Source organism: Neoarius graeffei, chromosome 13 (assembly GCF_027579695.1).
Source record: "Neoarius graeffei isolate fNeoGra1 chromosome 13, fNeoGra1.pri, whole genome shotgun sequence".
Lineage (NCBI taxonomy): Eukaryota > Metazoa > Chordata > Actinopteri > Siluriformes > Ariidae > Neoarius > Neoarius graeffei.
Genome location: NC_083581.1, coordinates 75,035,654 through 75,052,034, shown reverse-complemented (window position 1 = coordinate 75,052,034; position 16,381 = coordinate 75,035,654).

The window sequence follows — 16,381 nt, the reverse complement described above, 5'->3', positions numbered from 1 at the left end:
AAACAGTTTCAGACTGAGTGTTATGTTTGAATGAGTGTCTTGAGACAGAATTTCTCTGGAATAAGGTTTGTTGTGTGATATGAGTGTGTTCTGTATTCTTTCATTCGGGTTTAAAGCTTTAGATTTACAGTGGTGCTTGAAAGGTTGTGAACCCTTTAGAATTTTCTATATTTCTGTATAAATATGACCTAAAACATCATCAGATTTTCACACAAGTCCTAAAAGGAGATAAAGAGAACCCAGTTAAACAAATGAGACAAAAATATTATACTTGGTCATTTATTTATTGAGGAAAATGATCCAATATTACATATCTGTCAGTGGCAAAAGTATGTGAACCTCTAGGATTAGCAGTTCATTTGAAAGTGAAATTAGAGTCAAGTGTTTTCAATCAGCCCTGTGATGACCTGGCGACTCGTCCAGGGTGTACCCCGTCTCTCACCCATAGTCAGCTGGGATAGGCTCCAGCTTGCCTGCGACCCTGTAGAACAGGATAAACTGCTACAGATAATGGATGAATGGATATTTTCAATCAATGGGATGACAATCAGGTGTGAGTGGGCACCCTGTTTTATTTAAAGAACAGGGATCTATCAAAGTCTGATCTTCACAACACATGTTTGTGGAAGTGTATCATGGCACAAACAAAGGAGATTTCTGAGGACCTCAGAAAAAGCGTTGTTGATGCTCATCAGGCTGGAAAAGGTTACAAAACCATCTCTAAAGAGTTTGGACTCCACCAATCCACAGTCAGACAGATTGTGTACAAATGGAGGAAATTCAAGACCATTGTTACCCTCCCCAGGAGTGGTCGACCAACAAAGATCACTCCAAGAGCAAGGCGTGTAATAGTCAGCGAGGTCACAAAGGACCCCAATGTAACTTCTAAGCAACTGAAGGCCTCTCTCACATTGGCTAATGTTAATAATGTTCATGAGTCCACCATCAGGAGAACACTGAACAACAATGGTGTGTATGGCAGGGTTGCAAGGAGAAAGCCACTGCTCTCCAAAAAGAACATTGCTGCTTGTCTGCAGTTTGCTAAAGATCACGTGGACAAGCCAGAAGGCCATTGGAAAAATGTTTTGTGGACGGATGAGACCAAAATAGAACTTTTTGGTTTAAATGAGAAGCGTTATGTTTGGAGAAAGGAAAACACTGCATTCCAGCATAAGAACCTTATCCCATCTGTGAAACATGGTGGTGGTAGTATCATGGTTTGGGTTTGATTGAACAATGAATTCTGAATTATACCAGCGAATTCTAAAGGAAAAGGTCAGGACATCTGTCCATGAACTGAATCTCAAGAGAAGGTGGGTCATGCAGCAAGACAACGACTCTAAACACACAAGTCATTCTACCAAAGAATGGTTAAAGAAGAATAAAAAGTTAATGTTTTGGAATGGCCAAGTCAAAGTCCTGACCTTAATCCAATGGAAATGTTGTGGAAGGACCTGAAGCGAGCAGTTCATGTGAGGAAACCCACCAACATCCCAGAGTTGAAGCTGTTCTGTATGGAGGAACGGGCTAAAATTCCTCCAAGCCGGTGTGCAGGACTGATCAACAGTTACCGCAAACGTTTAGCTGCAGTTATTGCTGCACAAGGGGGTCACACCAGATACTGAAAGCAAAGGTTCACATACTTTTGCCACTCACAGATATGTAATATTGGATCATTTTCCTCAATAAATAAATGTCCAAGTATAATATTTTTATCTCATTTGTTTAACTGGGTTCTCCTTATCTACTTTTAGGACTTGTGTGAAAATCTGATGATGTTTTAGGTCATATTTATGCAGAAATATAGAAAATTCTAAAGCGTTCACAAACTTTCAAGCACCACTGTAAATCTCAACCATCTCTCTCAAGGTGGAACTATGTACCAGTAGTACTCTGAAGGTGTCTTCTACCTACAAAGGATCATATAGTAGACCTTTAAAGCTCCCCTATAGGTACATTCACTATATCCATATTAAAAAAAGTACAAACCATAAAGCACTGAGGAATGATACTTGAAAACTTACTCCCTCCCCTCCACCCCCAAGATCGTACAGTCCATTAAGTCCTTCGACAGCTCCCTGTATCTGATCATGTCTCCTAACGGTCCTTTCTCCAAACAGATCACCCCAGGGTACTTTTTATTCATCTCAAGCACAACCTCACTGTGACTCAAAGACAGACCTTGACAGAAGAATGAGGTAATACTGTACTTATATCTGAAGTGGAAGTCAGGTCAGATTCTGAGCAAGATGCATTTATATCTGCCCCCCCCCCGAGACACACGTACTCTACACAAAGAGTAGAAGTAAAATCAAAACGGCAGCTTTCCTTCCTCTTTAGTTAAACAGGCCTGGTTTTACACACACACACACACACACACACACACACACACACACACACACACACACACACACAGATCACATCTAGTTTTAACCCGAATTACATCTTAAATCCAACCAGAAGCCACACCTGAACTTTCCAGCAGAGATATCCGAGCTGTGAAGGGACGGTTATAAGAAAACTGGCTCTTAGTGGAGTCGGTTTCATCATTTAAAAGGTATGCAGACAACAGAGAAAGTGTGTGTTGATAAGTCTGCATGGCCATGACTTGCTACGAGGACACTTTTTTAACCTCCCACATTGCTCCAGTTGTCAAATTTAATGTGGAAACAGTGATAACATGGTGGCAGGATGTAGTCTCCTCCTGTCTACAGAAAGACTTGCATTCCAAGATGTTTGTTTCTCAGCTTATCTCAGGATGGAAGCTTGTTTTTGGCATGTATATGAATATATTATGTAAGTTTACTTCACAATTGTCACAGTAAAGATTAAAAAAGTCACAGCTGTGTGATACTTTGCAGTTGCGACTTTTTTTTTAATGAGTTATTATCTCACAGTTGGAACTTGCTGCAACTACATGCTATCTTCTACCCATAGCTAAACCACGTGAACATCAAAGGAATGCTATCCTATCCACCCTAGGATTTCAGCCCGATTTTGACACAAATGTCCAGCGTCAGGCCTGAATATGAACGTCAAGAACAAACAACAGATCTTCAAGTACGACATAATCAAAGAATAGAGATGGGATGTCTGGGACACCCAACAACACCCTGACCAAAAGTCTAGCATGTCAGGATTTTTTTATTTTCTCAACTAGTTTGACAATTCCTACGACATGTTCCTTGATGTTCCTTCTGTAGCCATGATTAATTTGCGCTAGCAGTGCTGGCGCAAATTGTTACTCTCACTCAGGATCTTTCTACTTTATTATTATTATTATTATTATTATTATTATTAATATAACGTTTGTTAGGACATTATTTCTCCCTCAGTTTTCAACCAATCATCACCAAATTTCACATGAAGAATACCTCTGGGCTGAATTACGTTGCTATGACTTTTGGTGCTGATCTGGATTACCAAACCAGAATGATCCATGAAAAACAGGCATTTTTCCTCGCTAACATCATTCTCTATCTCTTACCGTTTCAGATCTATATGGTGCAGTGACCAGACGTCCTGGTTTGTAAGCGCTAGTGCAAATCACTGTGACTTTAGTCACAGTATCTATCTATTTCTTCTTCTTTTTCTTCTTATTATTATACTCCTAATGTTTTTCGGACCTTATTTCTCCCTCAATTTTCAACCAATCATCACCAAATTTCACATGAAGAAGATCTCATGTGAGGTCTGGGCTTCTAGGCTTCTGGACTGAATTACATTGCTATGACTTTTGGTGCTGATCAGGATCGCCAAACCAGAATGATCCATGAGAAGCAGGCTTTTTTCCTCACTAAGTGTCATTCTCTATCTCTTGCCTTTCCGAATCTATAGGGTACTGTAGGTATCATGCCGCCATCTTGTGTCAGAACTACAATTCCCAGGCACTTCCGCGTGACCTACGTCACGTGTGGGCGGGATCATCTACGTCAGTCCGCCATGCGCACATAAGTCCAAGCGGAAGCTCCGCCATTTTGTCTCTCGCGTCCGGTTTTCAAGGAAGCTAGACGCACAAAAGAGATGCTCTCCGCCAAAAAGACGTCTTCTTTTCTTGCGAGATTCACCATCCAGCGCGTTCTGTGCTTAACCACTGGCCAAGGTAAACTCCAGAGTCGCGCGATCTTTAAACTCAACCTGAGTTACAACCGGTTTATCCGTATTAGAAGTGACGTCACGACTGCAGCCCAGGCAGTTAAAAGTTAAGAAACGATTGAATCCTTTTTAACTCAAAAGCGCTGTGCATCTTATGCTGATCAGAGACTTTTCCTCACGAACGCTGAGGTTCGGACCAAGAATCCTCTGCTTTCCACAGGAACCACCCAAATGCTCCGCTGGACCCGAAAGTTTTCTACGCCTCCATCACGAGCGGCTCACATGCTCCCACGGCGAGGCCCAAAACTACACCGGCGAATAGTTCTTCATATCTTGCTAAAGGCAGGATTAAGTAAGATTTTGGCATTTGGGCATAATTAAGATAGTCTTAGGAATTTGCTTTTATTTGAATAGTGTGAATTTAAACCCAGGTTTATCTGTTACACTGTTAGACACGCAGCGTGTTGATTTATTTTGGTTCTATGTTCTCTCAATTGTTTAATAGGTTGTGCATACTCCTCTCTGACTAACACTAATTTCCTTATCATACATTTTGACCTTATCAAGGTTTCAGTGAGTTTGGTAATGTTATGAGTGTGGAATCTTTTTGTTACTGAGAAAACACGTGCTCAACAGGCCTGACCAGGCCTGATACACTTTAGATAGCTTCCCTTTGTCTTTAGCAACACGTGCTCAGTAGGCCTCACCAGGCCTAACAAACACACTTTAGCTAGGCCATAGGGCCTTTCACAAACACACACTAGCAACACAAGGCTAATCTAGGCCTCCACCACGTGTAGTTAGCTACACGAGGCTAAAGACATGGTCAAGTCCTTCCCCCCCACACACACACATACACAAGCACACATTAGCCACAGAGCTAATCCTTTGTTCTATTTAGATAACATTCCTTTGTTTTAGCTAGCAACAAGCTAGGCCATACACACACCACACATAAACACACACATGTATACACACCTCATATTTGTATATATTGATTATCCATTTTTGTCTGTTATAATAAAACCATTTATTATCAAAGCTGTGTGTATTCATCTTGTTGGTGAACAATATCTGAAGTCCCCAATCTCCTCAAAGAATTCAAAAAGGTGCATATAAAAGTTATGTAATGTGGTAAGTGATTGTAATAATTTGGAAATATACCATAATTTAGCTGTTTGGTAATTTATTATTAAGCACCAGGATTAATGGTATGATTCACTAAATGATTCACTAAATGATTCACTTCAAATGAGTGATTCTATGGTATGATTCAATTCAAATGAGTCAAAGTAAACGATTCAATGGGATTGATTCATTTTAATTATTAACCTTCAAATTTAATGAGACTGATTTAATGAGATTGATCACTTAATTCAATAATTAACTGATTGCACCCACAGTACAGTGACCAGACGTCCCGGTTTGTAAGAGCTAGTGCAAATCACTGTGACTTTAGTCACAGTATCTATCTATTTCTTCTTCTTCTTATTATTATTATTATTATTACCCTAATGTTTTTAGGATGATATTTCTCCCTCAGTTTTCAACCAATCATCACCAAATTTCACATGAAGAATACCTCTGGGCTGAATTAAATTGCTATGACTTTTGGTGCTGATCTGGATCACCAAACTGGAATGATCCATGAAAAACGAGGCTTTTTTCAATCACTTATAACTCCGTCAATTTTCATGATTTTTTCAATCATTTAAAAAAAATTTTGTTCAGGGCAGCAGGACGTTACTTTTCCTCACTAAGCATCATTCTCTATCTCTTACTGTTCCAGATCTACAGGGTACTCTGTCCTGATTTGTAACAGCTAGCACAAATTACTTTGACTTTAGTCACAGTCTCTATCTAGTTGACAATTTCTTGACCCTCCTCCCCAACAACAGGCAAGGATGTAAACGATGATTGGTCAGGGTCAAACTTTGGAGTATTGTCAGTCTCCTGACCAAGACATGACAGGAATTTATGGCACTATGCTCGCCTAATCTGACATAATGACCATCGCGAAAGACAAAAATATCGTGTAGTCCGATCCCAGCATAAGACACTTCATATAAGTTATATTTAAACAATATCTGACTCCGGCTGCAGGTCATCACACCCGTGCTGATATTCAGTACAGCAGCATGACTGCAAGTGTGATATTGCTTTTCTATAACAGTTCCATAAACAAGAAATTAATATTAAGTAACTGACATTTCAGACAAAATATGGATAAAATATACTCATCGGCCACTTCAGCCAATCGCTTGACAGCAGCACGAAGCATCAAATCATGCAGATACAAATCAAGAGCTTCAGTTAATTAATATTCAAACATCAGAATGGGAAAATTGTGGCCTAAAGTGTGACTTTCTTTCACTGTGGTATGGGTGTTGGTTTGAACCAGATGGACTGGTTTGAGTATTTCAGAAACTGCTGATTCCCTGGGGTTTTCACACACAACAGTCTCTAGAGTTTACACAGAATGGTGCGAAAAACAAAAGCCATCGAGTGAGTGAGTGAGTGAGTGAGTGAGTGACAGTTCTGTGGGTGGAAACAAATGCCTTGTTGATAAGAGAGGGTCAGAGGAAAATGGCCAGATTGGCTTGAGCTTTTTTGCCAGGAAGGATATAGCAACTCTTTACAACCGTGGTGAGTAGAAAAGCATCTCAGCATGCAACAGCAGAAGAACACATTGGGTTTCAGTCCTACAGCCAAGAACAGGAATCTTAGAATCAAGAACAAGTTCCTATTAAAGTGGCCAGTGAGTGTATTTTGCTTATTTTTGCTCTGTCAGTGAAAATACTGTTGTTCCCAAAGAAACCACAGCTAGAGAGAGTGTTGTGTGTTACCATGCCAACACAAAGCTTGACCAACAGCCCATAGTAACTGTAGTAATTGTTTCGCTGTAATAACGAATTGCTAGAAATGGGATTTTATGGAACAAACACAGAAAAACAAAGTGATACAAACTGAGCAATGTGCTAAATATCAGTGCTCTTCGAACGCTGCTTGTCCAATCAAATTAGTGGCCCGGAACTAACTGTTGTATAATGCTTGTTTACACACTGCTGGGTTTTGTTGGGGTTTGATTATTGGAAATCGAAGCAATAAGTGACAATTACGTGATAATAATAAGTAATTCCATAGGAGGAGAAATAAGTTGTAATTGTGAAATTTTAACTTGCAGGTGCAGGATGTAAAGTCATAACTGTAGTATTAACTCACAGTTGTGAGATAAAAAGTTGCAGTTTGAGAATAACTTGCGATTATGAGATAATTGAGTGATGTATCTTGCAATTGTGTGATGAAAAATTGGAATTGTAAGATAAAGCTGCATAATATTTTCTCATACATGGCAGAAATGAGCTGCCATACTTTCCAGCTACTTTCATAAGCAAAGGAAGACACTTTAGGGTTTCTCAGACATAATAATAATAATAATAATAATAATAATAATAATAACAACAACAACTAGGTACTGTGCCAAGGGCACAGTGGTATCCCATTTCCACACCTGAGGCCTTGGGACAAAGGTCAAGGTCACAGAACTGAGGGAAATGAGGCCACTCGTCTGGAACCTGATGACAAAGGGAAAAGGATATAATACTTCAGTGGTTACTAATATTAACTAAGTTCCTATCTGGGCGGCACAGTAGTGTAGTGGTTAGTACTGTCACCTCACAGCAAGAAGATCCTGGGTTCGAATCCAGCAGCTGACGAGGGCCTTTCTGTGTGGAGTTTGCATGTTCTCCCCGTGGGTTTCCTCCGGGTGCTCCGGTTTCCCCCACAGTCCAAAGACATGCAGGTTAGGTTAGCTGGTGACTCTAAATTGACCGTAGGTGTGAATGTGAGTGTGAATGGTTGTCTGTGTCTATGTGTCAGCCCTGTGATGACCTGGTGACTTGTCCAGGGTGTACCCCGCCTTTCACCCGTAGTCAGCTGGGATAGGCTCCAGCTTGCCTGCAACCCTGCACAGGACAAGCGGCTACAAATAATGGATGGATGGATGGAAGTTCCTATCTTTCACCAATTTCTTGATGCAGGCCAGTGAAAAATATGCAGATCATTGATCTGACCTGTCAAGGTCACTCCAGGGCAAAACCAATGTTCCCAAATGAAAGCCCATATATGACTTCCTATTCATGATTAATAGTACCTATGGCCTTATCTTGCTCCGTTTTTGAGATATAGGCCATTGAATATATGTGACCTAATATTGACCTAGGTCAAAGGTCAATAGGTCAAAACTATAAATATTCATGAAAACATGTTTTTCTATGGCAAAGAAGCAAGGCTAGCTCAAAGACCATGAAAACTAGACAAAACTCTGACTTTTTGCTGTAGAGTCACCTAACTGGGGGCGGCATGGTGGTGTAGTGGTTAGCGCTGTCGGCTCACAGCAAGAAGGTCCGGGTTCGAGCCCCGGGGCCGGCGAGGGCCTTTCTGTGCGGAGTTTGCATGTTCTCCCCGTGTCCGCGTGGGTTTCCTCCGGGTGCTCCGGTTTCCCCCACAGTCCAAAGACATGCAGGTTAGGTTAACTGGTGACTCTAAATTGAGCGTAGGTGTGAATGTGAGTGTGAATGGTTGTCTGTGTCTATGTGTCAGCCCTGTGATGACCTGGCGACTTGTCCAGGGTGTACCCCGCCTTTCGCCCGTAGTCAGCTGGGATAGGCTCCAGCTTGCCTACGACCCTGTAGAACAGGATAAAGCGGCTAGAGATAATGAGATGAGATTAATCACCTAATTGACAAGTTCAAGGTCAAGTAACTCAGAGAGAATGGGTCAAATCACTTAACCGATGCAAACTATTTTGAAGCCCCCCAAATAGGTTCTCCGTACACAATTTGGTGAAAATTTATGAAAAAATGAGGGAGGAGTAGTGATTTAACATATAAGTGACCTTTGACCTAATTCTGGCAAAGGGTCAAGGTCAGAGGTCAAATGAGTGCAAAAAAGTATTAAGGTACAAGGGCCATGGAAGACGGCGTGAAATAATTTTGTCTAGCTTGTCCTGGTACTGTACCAGGTGGTCCTATTCATAGCCATTCCTGAAAATTGTATGATGTAATAAAATGTCATCATGACATCATGTGATGTCATGCATGATATGGAGATCACAGTTGGTCACTACCTACATGCACACCAAGTTTCATCCAGATAGCTTGAAAACTGAGCGAGAAATGACCCTTGTCTAACTACTACTATGACGTGTACACTAAACCTAAGCAATTTCAAGATCTCATTTACACTGAAGTGGAAGTGGGATAATAATCTGGTATGTGATTTAGCTATGATATAAATTATTGTGTTTATGAGGACAATTAGTAGTTTGTAAAATGCAAACCTCAATTTAATAAAAAAATAATAATTTCAACTACTATAACGTTGCTAGACAAATCAGCTTGCTACAAGTAAAAATGTAATGAGTTGAGTTTTAAGTTGTCGTACTGTGTAACATTCCTCATTAATCACATACTACAAGCATGTTCGTTATTATCAGTTGTATTAATGAGACAGTATCACTTAACATAATTCAGAAATCAACAAGTAACTTACGGTAGGTGCTCTTGTGAACAACAAACTTTTACGGTCTCGCTGAAGTCAGAGCAGATTTGATTTTTAATAAGCTCAGAAACTGATGCAGTACACATCCGAAAGAGTGATAAAGTATATTAACTATGACACATTTCTGCACTCACTAAAATTTTTTAGGTCAGGGACATATAGCTAGACGTCTCCGATTTTGTTTACTGATGAGACGATGGTGATAGAGATGCTCCGCCATTTTGTTTTTCTCTACTCAAGGTATATGAGCTGATATCCTAGGAGTAGAGTAGCCAATCAGAGCGCGCGATTGCTCATATCCAGTGAAGGTGGACAGAATGTATGTGTGTATACACACACACACACGTATATATAAAATACGATGTTACATGGCTGCACGACAGTGGCGGCTGGTAGTCTTTCAAACAGGGGAGGCTGGTCGGTTACGATATTTCCAGATTTTAAAAGAAAAAACATCAATTTTGCCCATACTCTTGCCTCTGATCTGGCTGACTGTTGGCAGGGTCACAAACTGTGAAATAACAGGTTCTTTTGGCCCATTAGCTTACTGTTCAATATACATGATGGTGATGTTGGGGGGGGGGGGGGGGGGGGGTATATTTTAACATTTTATATTTTAAAATTGTGGCATGTTGTTTAAAAATTGATCATTATTGAAAGCAGCTCTTTGTCAGGAACCTTAGCAGTAGAGCTGGGGGCCACACATTTCATTCAATGACACTTTCCCTATATTTTACTTATTTTGACTGAGAAATGTTTTATTGACAATTTTGATAACCCTTCACTTTTAATCCAGGTCTGTAGTGTGAAATGTTCTCGGCTGTGTTTTTGTTTAAAAATGTTTTCCAAATTGTAGCTGTGTTTAATTCATATCCAGAAAAATATATATTCCAATATAATATACTCAGCATAATCATTTTAAATAGATTCTATATTTTTGGTCCATCCATGACATATTACTAAAGTAGCCTATTTACTGTTGTTGATGTGGGTCACTTGCTGTTAGCCAATTCACTTTCTCGTACCAGGAGAGCTGAAAGGAACGAGTATTATTCCCTACCTTTTTCACCAAGTCAATTTGAGGCGTTGGTCTACCCTGCTCTTTAATTTTAATTTTTTCCTTGAAAGGAAGACTGGCAAATGGCTTCGCCAAAATTAAATCAGCAATGCTTGGCCTCCGTGCGCAGCTTTCTTGCTAGCTGACTAGCCCCCTCAAGTTCAAGTTCAGTCACTCAAGTAAACAAAATTTCTGGAACTAAGATAGCAAACTTGACAACACTATATTTACACTTTATTTACAATGAAAATATATACAAACTAAAAAAGCTGGTAGAAACCGTATGTAATGAATGAAATCGAAATGTAAGCTGATCTCTTACAATACACCACAGCACTTGCGAATCCGCATGGGACTGAACTGATGTTGCCAGATACTGCTGACGTTATCCAGCCCAAAATATGTTCAAAACCCACCAAAATGCAAAATGTAAATCGCCCCATCTGGCAACACTGTCCGCTGCCTGTCTATAGTTGAAACGAGCTGTCAATCAAAGAAAATATCCGGCCGCTTTCACCAATCACCAGTCTTTTCGCGGAAACTGCCATGTCCCTCCCATGTGAGGCTCGGAGTCCGTGGGCGGGCGTTTTCGCAGTATTTGTTCAATAATCGTCTTGCATTTTGAGATTGACAAGTACATAGCTCCCAATCCACTGAGGCTGGGCTGCATCGCGCTGTCACGAGGGGGAAAAACTCACGCACACATTAGGCGAACTGGGGAAAGTTATAACGGATGATTTCGCACTGTAGTTGGGTTGAGCACATATATTTCTATGATTCTGGATCTGAAATAGCAATGTTATAAGGTTGGCTATAACATAAGCCTAGCGCAATTCATCCTACACGATGTTCGTCATTTTTAGAGGAGGCTGAGCCTCCCTCGTTGTCTTAGAGCAATCGCCCGTGCTGCACGAAGATCAGGTCAGGGACATATAGTTAGACGTCTCCAATATTGTTTATGGATGACCCGATGGTGATAGAGATCACAATCAACTCCTAATATTTAGTTATCATATATACAGGAGATTACATGGTTGCGTGAAGATATGAAGTTTATCTTTGAGTGGTGAACATATTCACAAGTGAAAATATTTTCAAAGTGAGAAGATAAACTTCATATCTTCGCGCCACCGTGTAATGTTCTTTATATTGGACATATCCACAAAAAAAAAAAGCCGCAAGTTAATCAAAATAATTTTAATTTTAAACCAGTTCACCATTTTGACAACATGTATCTAGTCAGCAGGAAAACACTGGGAATGACGTCATTGAAGTGAAATATCAGGAATTATTATACATACAGGACACTTTTTTGATGGAATAAAAACGTGTTCTATTCCCTTCTAGCGGGTTTCATTCATTGAGTTTGATAGCATGCAATATTGTTAGCATATCGCTTATCCTATGTGTATTACATCACTCTACTCTACCCAATGGAGAATGAGCATGCAATATTATTACAATATTGCATGTTGGCAAGACAACATGACATCACATATCGGAGATCTAAAACTTCCGCGCTAGCAAGCGACTGTGACAATTTGCAAATAAACATGGCTGCCAGGTTTGCTTTGTTAAAAACAGAAGATTTTGAGAGAATTTTGGCTGCCAGGTCGCTCCGTTGTGTGTAGCTGTCAATGTTGATTTTAAAAGTACTCTGTATAATTTACTTAGTTCATGAATACTTAAGTCTGAGTGAAAAATACTGTCGCAAGCGTGCAGCATGGAAGAAGACTCTGGAGACAGAAATCTTCGTTTCTCAGTTGTTAGCCTGTGCTAGGAGCTCTTGGTAGCACTGGCTTGACTGCCTTAGTGTTTGCCTTTGCTAATGCTACTGCTCTATGCTACACCGGCTGGAAGGTAACTGGACTGCTGCGCTAACAGCACCGAGTCGCAGATAAGCTACTGTTGGCCTTCGAGAATGCTGATATGAAGAGAGTGTGTATGTATAACAACAACAACAACAATAATAATATTGACTGGCTTTTTTTCATGGTATATCAGATATATTCCATTCAGCTACTCATCTTTGACTCGTTCAGTATCATGCTAGCTGAATGGAATATATCTGATACACCACTCAAAACCAGCCAATATTATTTAAATATGTCACTCAGATGTAGTTCATATGAAAAATGTGAGTTTTTCCAACACCAGAAGATAAACTTCATATCTTTAAGCCAACGTGATTTTTTTTTATTATATCGACATATTCACAAACAAAAAGTACCCAAATTTATCAAAACTCATCGATTTCCTCACGAATGACATATAGAGATTTATGCCATGGTTTTGGTTCTCCATGTCTTGGATGGAGCTCATATGAAAAATACAAGTGGTGTATTTCCCAGTAAAGCACTCATGTCTATATAATATATGGCAATAATGCATTTATTATAGAACGCTGGTCATTTACTAACCTAAATAAAGCTTTGTAACATGTGTAATAACGTAATAAATAATATCACCTTGAATCTAACTGCACTTTTTACCACTGTAAACACACAGAACTGGATGAGTTCAGACTCTTTCCTTACTCTTGCAACTACTGTAAATACACATATCTTTCACTCTTGCATAAGAATAATTTGTATTGAATAATATGCTTTAAGATGAATAACTGAACAATAAACAGGAATTTTTAGAGGTTGATGAAACTGAGAAAACATTTACAGTACAAAATGTTTATAATATTTGAAGTTGGGTTCTGTGATTGAAATGTTCAGGAATAAAATGTCTGATGATTTGAATGATTGGATCATAAAGTGAATGTGTGTTGTCTAATATGGGACTACATCTTTTGTTTTTTCCCCCCGAGGGTTTGAAATGTTTGAAAACAGCTGTCTTATATGAAATACACCAGATTGCATTATCTACATGATCAGATATAACACTTCCTTTTTTTTTCTTTTTAAATCTGACGCTAGTGTTAAAAATAGTGGCATGTTAGAAATACTGATCACCCTGCTAAAATATGAGTTTACATTTTACACCAGTGTGGATCACCTGGAAATCAGAACACATTCATCCCAAAGCTGTTTTAATTATTGAGTTTATAGAAATAAATAAATATAAACTGAAAGGTTTTTAATTAGATATTCTAAATCTACAGTTAATTTACAGTAAAACTTTAAAATAAAGGGTCATTTGTTGAATTTGGTGCAGTAAATCCAGAGAAGTTAAAAAAATGTTTAAAGTAGCATCATCATCATCATCATCATCATCAGAACAGAAATCAAGTTTGGAGGAAATCAGCTACAGTGGTGCTTGAAAGTTTGTGAACCCTTTAGAATTTTCTATATTTCTGCATAAATATGACCTAAAACATCATCAGATTTTCACACAAGTCCTAAAAGTAGATAAAAAGAACCAGTTAAACAAATGAGACAAAAATATTATACTTGGTCATTTATTTATTGAGGAAAATGATCCAATATTACATATCTGTGAGTGGCAAAAGTATGTGAACCTCTAGGATTAGCAGTTAATTTGAAGGTGAAATTACAGTCAGGTGTGTTCAATTAATGGGATGACAATCAGGTGTGAGTGGGCACCCTGTTTTATTTAAAGAACAGGGATCTATCAAAGTCTGATCTTCACAACACATGTTTGTGGAAGTGTATCATGGCATGAACTAAAGAGATTTCTGAGGACCTCAGAAAAAGCGTTGTTGATGCTCATCAGGCTGGAAAAGGTTACAAAACCATCTCTAAAGAGTTTGGACTCCACCAATCCACAGTCAGACAGATTGTGTACAAATGGAGGAAATTCAAGACCATCGTTACCCTCCCCAGGAGTGGTCGACCAACAAAGATCACTCCAAGAGCAAGGCGTGTAATAGTCAGCGAGGTCACAAAGGACCCCAGGGTAACTTCTAAGCAACTGGAGGCCTCTCTCACATTGGCTAATGTTAATGTTCATGAGTCCACCATCAGGAGAACACTGAACAACAATGGTGTACATGGTAGGGTTGCAAGGAGAAAGCCACTGCTCTCCAAAAAGAACATTGCTGCTTGTCTGCAGTTTGCTAAAGATCACGTGGACAAGCCAGAAGGCCATTGGAAAAATGTTTTGTGGATGGATGAGACCAAAATAGAACTTTTTGTTTTAAATGAGAAGCGTTATGTTTGGAGAATGGAAAACACTGCATTCCAGCATTAGAACCTTATCCCATCTGTGAAACATGGTGGTGGTAGTATCATGGTTTGGGCCTGTTTTGCTGCATCTGGGCCAGGACGGCTTGCCATCATTGATGGAACAATGAATTCTGAATTATACCAGCAAATTCTAAAGGAAAATGTCAGGACATCTGTCCATGAACTGAATCTGAAGAGAAGGTGGGTCATGCAGCAAGACAACGACCCTAAGCACACAAGTCGTTCTACCAAAGAATGGTTAAAGAAGAATAAAGTTAATGTTTTGGAATGACCAAGTCAAAATCCTGACCTTAATCCAATCGAAATGTAGTGGAAGGACCTGAAGCGAGCAGTTCATGTGAGGAAACCCACCAACATCCCAGAGTTGAAGCTGTTCTGTACGGAGGAACGGGCTAAAATTCCTCCAAGCCGGTGTGCAGGACTGATCAACAGTTACCGCAAACGTTTAGTTGCATTTATTGCTGCACAAGGGGGTCACACCAGATACTGAAAGCAAAGGTTCACATACTTTTGCCACTCACAGATATGTAATATTGGATCATTTTCCTCAATAAATAAATGACCAAGTATAATATTTTTTGTCTCATTTGTTTGACTGGGTTCTCTTTATCTACTTTTAGGACTTGTGTGAAAATCTGATGATGTTTTAGGCCATATTTATGCAGAAATATAGAATATTCTAAAGGGTTCACAAACTTTCAAGCACCACTGTATAAACTTTGTGATGTGTGAACTGAAATTAATGCATAGCTCACATTTATTTGGCCTACAAAGTCACATTTATAGGTTGTTTTACAGTATAATATTTTGGTGATGGATATATTATCGATTAAGGAATGTGTTTACGGCCAAAAAAACAAACAAAAACAAACAAACCTCATATATGAGTCATTTTTTGATGCATTCTCATTTCAAATCGCTTCGGAGTGATTACAAATATACAAAATAAAACAATATACACAATACTGCGTAAATGTCTTAGGCACATGCAAAGAAATGCTGTAAAGATGACTTCAAAAATAATGAAATTCAATCTTTCTACTTACATGCAGTAAACACTAATAAACTAAACAATCTCAATATTTAGTGTGTAAAACCTTTTTTTTTCTTCTTAAATAGTCTGAGGTCCAGTGAGTGCAGTTTTATACAGAAATGATCTGTAGGTTTTCCTGAGCATCTTCCAGAACCAGCCACAGTTCTTCTGCACACTTTGACTGTCACATTCGCTTCTTCATTTTACACCAAAACTCAGCAGCCTTCATTATGTTTTTTGTCTGAAAAGTGTCTCTTATGTAACACACTGCTCTCTTTACTGACATACAAACATTTTTTTTTCTGTAATGTTCTTTTTAGAAAAGTAATGTTTAGAAATTTAAAATGTTTTGTAGTGACTCAATAAAAATAATGCAGAATTCAGAAAATATTCACGAAATACAAACCTATAGCAAAATTTGTATGAAAGAAATAGGGCACCTAAGACTATATATATGTATTATACAGACAGGAGTGT